Source organism: Mustelus asterias, chromosome 12, assembly GCF_964213995.1.
Source record: "Mustelus asterias chromosome 12, sMusAst1.hap1.1, whole genome shotgun sequence".
Classification (NCBI taxonomy): Eukaryota; Metazoa; Chordata; class Chondrichthyes; order Carcharhiniformes; family Triakidae; genus Mustelus; species Mustelus asterias.
This window is the reverse complement of record NC_135812.1, coordinates 79032760-79039914: the sequence shown is the minus strand read 5'-3', so window position 1 is coordinate 79039914 and position 7155 is coordinate 79032760. Positions and strand designations below refer to the sequence as shown.

Here is a 7155-nt window from a genome sequence, read left to right as displayed (position 1 = left end):
TTTCAGTGACTCTTCCTTGTATCTTCTCCTTTATCTCATGTCCATTTTTGTCGAATTACCCAAATTACCTTTTGTGTCATGGTGCATGAACTTGTGTCTGGTGTCAGGGTTTTACAATTTAAAAAGGAGCAGCAACTTTCTGTAAATTAATAAAATAGTTTACAAATGCTTTCATTTAAAATGTAAAATTCATATTTGAAAGATTAATGCAGATAGACTAACAATCTTTTTTTTTGTACTTTTCCAATTCAATCAAATCAAATCCAATTCAGAGTCTCAGCAAGTTGAGACATTTCAGATCCAGGCTGACAAGACAGGGCAAGCGACCAAACCACCCTGTCCTGGGCCTGATCTATATGAGCCAAGCTGATTGGAGGAGGGAAAGTAATACCTCCTCCAAGACTTGAGCTCATTTGCATCTTAGCCAAAAGGCCGAGATGCAGCTTTTAAAAATTGCTTCATATGAAACATATGAAGCTTCAGTGTAACCTAATGTCCTCAACCAAGTGCAGCATCCTATCCATACTACACTTGATCTTAGCCAAAAGGCCGAGAAGCAGATAGACTAACAATCACTCCAGGTGAGAAAAAAAGAAAACAACTGGAGTGAAAGAAAGACAAACTTGCATCATTTAGTACCATCTTAAAACATCCCAAAGTAATCATTTTGTTCTAAATGCAGCAGATAATACTTGGTCAACACAATAATTTGCTCAAGTGCCTGATAGATTACACTTAATGTACTCCTGCAGGATCGGGTAAGAGCAAATAGTGTCTTTAACAAAATATATTTAAATGGATGAAACATTGAATGCAAATATCCTTTATTGACAGAGGACTAAAAAATGTACAGCAAAGTAGTTATGGTGGCTGAGAACATTATTTAATTAGATTTAACAATAAGCCTAGCAATTACCATTAGAATCCAGATTGCAGAGGCAGCAGTTAAGACAAATGAATATTCATGTTCTGCTCAATCTCACGTGAAGCATCCAGCAGCATTTTGAGAAATGATTAGATGATTCTACAAAAGCCATCAGCTATCAGACTGTGAACTTTATTCCTCCCATACAATAGGAGCTCAGGTTTCAACCATGATCAGAAACTCATGTGTACCCAGTATTTTAAAAATAAGTTAGCGTGTAGCCACTGCTTTCTCGGTCTAAAACTCTTCAATTAAAATGTTACACTTGAGGGATGCCTGTGATTTAGAAGAACGCGTTGGCAAGTCTGGCACTAATGTTGTGTGCAAAATTATCCCAACTGGGGTTTTTGTAATATACATTCTTATGAAAGTCTCTGGGCTGTACTGTTTATTTGCATCAGATTGTTAATTAGAACATGCCTAACTGTTTGGCCACCTTTTTATTTGCAGTTTAATGATTTTTCCTTATAATTAAACTAGAAACTTCAGGCAATCAAGTGAGCAGGCTCTACTGTTTGCTGACATTTCAAAAAAAATCAACATTGTGTATTGTGGATTGCCAATGTAGTGGTTGCGTGGGTTTCCTCCGGGTGCTCTGGTTTCCTCCCATGGTCCGAAAGACATGCCGGTTAGGTGCATTGGCCATGCTAAATTCTCCCTCAGTGTACCCGGAGGGTGGCAACTAGGGGATTTTCACGGTAACTTCATTGCAATGTTAACATAAGCCTACTTATGATACTAATTTGACAAGGTCCCTCATGGCAGGCTGGTGCAAAAGGTTAAATCTCACGGGATAAAAGGTGAGCTAGCTAGATGGGTGGAGAACTGGCTTAGCCATAGAAGTGGAGATGCCGGCGTTGGACTGGGGTAAGAAGTTTAACAACACCAGGTTAAAGTCCAACAGGTTTATTTGGTAGCAAAAGCCACACAAGCTTTCGAGGCTCTGAGCCCCTTCTTCAGGTGAAGAAGGGGCTCAGAGCCTCGAAAGCTTGTGTGGCTTTTGCTACCAAATAAACCTGTTGGACTTTAACCTGGTGTTGTTAAACTTCTTACTGTGTTTAGCCATAGAAGTCATGATGTGGAGATGCCGGCGTTGGACTGGGGTAAACACAGTAAGAGTTTTAACAACACCAGGTTAAAGTCCAACAGGTTTATTTGGTAGCAAATGCCATACATTTGCTACCAAATAAACCTGTTGGACTTTAACCTGGTGTTGTTAAAACTCTTACTGTGTTTAGCCATAGAAGACAGAGGGTAACAGTGGAGGGGTCTTTTTCCTGTTGGAGGTCTGTGACTAGTGGTGTTCCGCAGGGCTCTGTACTGGGACCTCTGCTGTTTGTGATATATATAAATGATTTGGAGGAAGATGTAGCTCGTGTGATCAGTAAGTTTGCAGATGACACGAAGATTGCTGGAGTTGCAGATAGTGGTGAACATTGTCAGAGAATACAGCAGGATATAGATAGGCTGGAACATTGGGCGGAGAAATGGCAGATGGAATTTAATCCAGATAAATGCGAAGTGATGCATTTCGGTAGATCTAATGTAAGGGGGAGCTATACAATAAATGGCAGAACCATGAGGAGTATAGACACACAGAGGGACCTGGGTGTACAAGTCCACAGATCCTTAAAGGTGGCAGCACAGGTGGAGAGGGTGGTGAAGAAGGCACATGGCATGCTTGCCTTTATTGGATGGGGCATAGAATATAAAAGTTGGCATATGATGTTGCAGCTGTATAGAACGCTGGTTAGGCCACATTTGGAATACTGCGTCCAGTTCTGGTCGCCACACTACCAGAAGGACGTGGAGGCTTTGAAGAGAGTTCAGAAAAGGTTTACCAGGATGTTGCTTGGTATGGAGGGTCTTAGCTATGAGGAGAGATTGGGTAAACTGGGGTTGTTCTCCCTGGAAAGACGGAGGATGAGAGGCGACCTAATAGAGGTGTATAAAATTATGAAGGGCATAGATAGGGTGAACAGTGGGAAGCTTTTTCCCAGGTCGGAGGTGACGATCACAAGGGGTCACGGGTTCAAGGTGAGGGGGGCAAGGTTCAACACAGATGTCAGGGGGACGTATTTTACACAGAAGGTGGTGGGGGCCTGGAATGCAGTGTCAAGCAAGGTGATTGAGGCAGACACGCTGGGATCGTTTAAGACTTATCTAGATAGCCACATGAACAAACTGGGAATAGAAGGATACAAACAAATGGTCTAGTTGGGCACATGAGCAGCGCAGGCTTGGAGGGCCGAAGGGCCTGTTCCTGTGCTGTATTGTTCTTTGTTCTTTGTAATAAATAAACTAAACAATATAACATTGTCCATTTGAAACAATAGCTCACCTTTATCATTCCATCACTGTAAGTAATCAGAAGCTATTCCACATTTGTGTTTTCACATCATTATGCCTTTTTGTTTACTAGTGAGTCAAGGATGGCTTTATGGTAATCTCTTTGACAGTATTATAGGAACACTGTTTCAAGAACAGACTCTGTTAGTGTTGAATCCAGCCAATTTAAGGGTGATTTTAATTCCATCTGCCTGATGGAAACTGGGCCAGTGAACAGGGTCGGGAGACTGACGATATCTGCAGGCAGCAAAGCCAGCAGGATCCTTCTTTAAATGATGCCACCAGGTACTGAGTGTAATTTTATCCAGTGGCCTAAGTGAGAAAAAGATTATGGATTCCAGCCAGACACGGATACCACAAAAAGTGTTGAGATGCTCGAACAGTCAGACTTGAAAACTTTTGTTTTATATTTCCTTGTGAGTCTAAAAGAGCAAAAGCTCTTATTTTATTATTAGGAACATTTAGGGATTTCGTTGGTGGACACTGCCCCACTCTCCTTTCCAAATGCTGGATCCTCCCAAAATGCCTTCCCACAAATTACCAAAGTGAAACCTTTCATTCAGAGCTGGCCCATATTCTCTTGGCTGCCTCATACAGAAACAGAGAAACTAGAAACATGCGTAGGCCATTCGGCCCTTAGAGCCTGCTCCGCTATTCATTTTCATCATGGTTGAACAGAATTCAATATCCTGATCCCCTCTTCCCCCCATATTCTTTGATCCCTTCAGCCCCAAGAGCTCTATCTAATATAGAATATATTCCTCTCTCACCCATCAATCAGCTTCTACCTCCTGTCCACTGCAGGACAACGAACTGCAGATGACACTCTTTCATTAATTTCATTGGGCGGCACGGTAGCGCAGTGGTTAGCACTGTGGCCTCACAGCTCCAGGGACCCGGGTTCGATTCCCGGCTTGGGTCACTGTCTGTGTGGAGTTTGCACGTTCTCCCCATGTCTGCGTGGGTTTCCTCCAGCTGATCCAATTTCGTCCCACAGTCCAAAGATGTACAGGTTAAGTTGATTGGCCATGCTAAATTGCCCCCGGGATGCGTATGTTAGAGGGATTAGAGGGGTAAATGTGTGGGGTTGTGGGGATAGGGCCTGGGGTGGGATTGCTGTCAGTGCAGACTCGGTGGGCCAAATGGCCTCCTTCTGTACTGATGTGGAGTTGTGAGACTTCTTACTCTCCTTCTGTACTACAGGGATTCTATGATTAACGTCACCGGGCTTATGCAGCAGAAGTCAGGAGGATGTTACCTCTCAACCTCGATCACACCCTCCCAATTCATATTCTAAGTTAGATATGGAGCTTTATTAGTTTTACACAGAAAATAAAAGCAAAACGTTCATAAATATTCATCTTCCATATATTCATTTCCACAATTTTCAGTCTTCAAATTGGGAAAGGAAATTTCATCTTGAAAGAAAATGAGAAAGCTTAAGCAGGCTTCAGGTACACAGTAAAAAAAAATAACCATGGACATCACTGAGGCAGGTTTCAGACTTATCCAGAAATCACAAGATGACAGAATTAATTATTTTGTGCCAATGAAGAATATAAACAGCATTTGAAGGCTTAGGGGACATGGAATAATTATTAGTGCAATACTAAAATACAACACAAACAATACCAAAAGAACAATTAATCAGGACTTTAAGATAAATAAAACAGTTAATGATGTTGTCATTAACACCTGTTTGTTAATGTTTTGCATGTGTGAACATTGCGTTTTGAAAGATTATGACTTCTGGAATGTAATGCTTTGAACCAAGTCGGTCTTTCAAGTTCCACAAATGCACTCTGAGATAATCGTGCTGCTGAAAACAATTGGAACCATGTGTTCCAACACTCTTAAACATTTGCTGGCCAATGTTTTCTCCTTTTCTGATGGCGCTGGCTGGACACTGGGTGTATTATGCAGGTCTCTGCCGCATTCAATTACCTCACCAGTTGCTGCACTCAACAGTGAATGTCAGCAGGACATTGGCTCTGGGAGGCCACAAACGCAGATTGGATCCTCTCCTTACCCAGTAAGCACACATAAGCATACTTGCAGCGAGTCATCAGACATGCATCAGAAGTGTGAAACCTGGCCGGTTTTCCTTGGGTAAGTCAGGGCCCCAAGCTAATTTTAGCACCCCCACTGGCACCTAGTTGAGATTGGCTTAACAAGTGAATTGACCGCAAGATTAGTGTAGTTCAGCTACTGGGTCAGTTCGTTCAACCATGGTATCAGGCATAACTCAACTAATAAATGCTGTTACATCACACATTGGGGAATCAGGTCACTGTATTCCTAAGGGACAAGGTATACGTTCCAAATTTAATTCATTTCATTGTGTTTGGAGATTTACAGCCACAGTTTTGGAACTTGCCAGTGTTATTAAACTTTTGTTGTTTTTATTGATGTAAAATCAGCTCCACATGTCAGCCATGACTGTTTAACCTGCAGTTGCAATAAATAAACTAGCTCACACAGCCTTTTTTAATCAGACTTGATTTGAAACAAAATATTAAATATTGTTGAAAAGAGAGACATGAAGCTTTTCATCTTGCACTCATCGGAACAAATACAAGAATGTCAAATTTCAACCAATCACAACAAATCAATCCAAAGATGTGTGGGTTAGGCTGATTGGCCATGCTAAATTGACCCTAGTGTCGAGGGATTAGCAGGGTAAATATGTGGAGTTACGGGAATAGAGCCTGGGTGGATTGTGGTCGGTGCAGACTCGATGGGCCGAATGGCCTCCTTCTGCACTGTAACGATTCTATGATTCAATTTATACGATCAGATGACAGAGTGCTGATTGGTTGGCGAGTTGGCTCTGATTAGCCAAGGTTTTGCCATGGAGAAAGCAAAGGAGAACTATAGCTTTCCAAACTACAGGAAATTCAATAAAAGGTGCAAGGTTTGAACATATTCCTTTTGTCTGTGGAGAACAGGCCTCTGTATATGATGCATGCTGCTCCTGGCAAAGGTAAATGAGCCATGTTATGAGCTGGAATGATTATGTTATATTTGTTGATAGTGTAGTTAATAGCACACTCCAGGTTGTTCAACAAGTGCTGTCGAATCGCAGAATCACAGCTACCATCAAACATTTTGGTTTGGGTTTTGCAAGCATAGGCTTTACACTATCACCATCACCATGACTATGGTTCACAACCCAGCACATAACACACTGCTGAATGGCTAAACATGCAGATAGGAGGTAAGAAAGTCTTAAAGCTTCCCCGCACTTCTTAAAGTCAGTCTGCTCTTGTTAAGGGATAAGTTCATTCAGGCTGGAGAAGTCAGTGGAACTATTTGTGAAAACCTTTCAGGAAGGAATAAGACTACCCACGGAGCAGCAAGCCAGTGAGAAAGTTGCCATATTCCAGCTGGTGGGAAAGAGAGAGATTCTGTTTCCATGCTGTGAAAGGAATGAGCGCAGGGAGCCATGGAGGGGAAAGTTCAAAGGAGATGTAAGGGGCAAGTTTTTTACACCGAGAGTGGTAGGTGGCTGGAACGCACTGCCTGGGGTGGTGATGCAGGCAGACACCATAGGGGTGTTTAAGGGGTTTTTAGATAAGCACATGAATATGCAAGGAATAGAGGGATATGGACCAACGACAGGCAGAAGGGATTAGTTTAATTTGGGGTCATGTTCGGCACAACATTATGGGCTGAAAGGCCTGTTCAAGTGCTGTACGGTTCTATGTTCTATGTTCCATTCATTAAGTCTGGTCTCAAGGAACTGGTGGCAGTGCTCGAAAAAGTTCAGTGACCTCGCATGTGATGTCAAGGTCAGCGAATACATCTTTAAATGCCATATACCAGCCACTGCAAGACCAACCTCACAAACTGCTCAGTGCAACGTAACTATCAGAAATCTT

At 42.3% G+C, this 7155-nt stretch overlaps 1 pseudogene; it reads right to left on the bottom strand.

Moving 5' to 3' along the window:
• Positions 1-357: 357 nt before the first annotated feature.
• Positions 358-561, bottom strand: LOC144502087 (U2 spliceosomal RNA; annotated as a pseudogene).
• Positions 562-7155: the final 6594 nt, after the last annotated feature.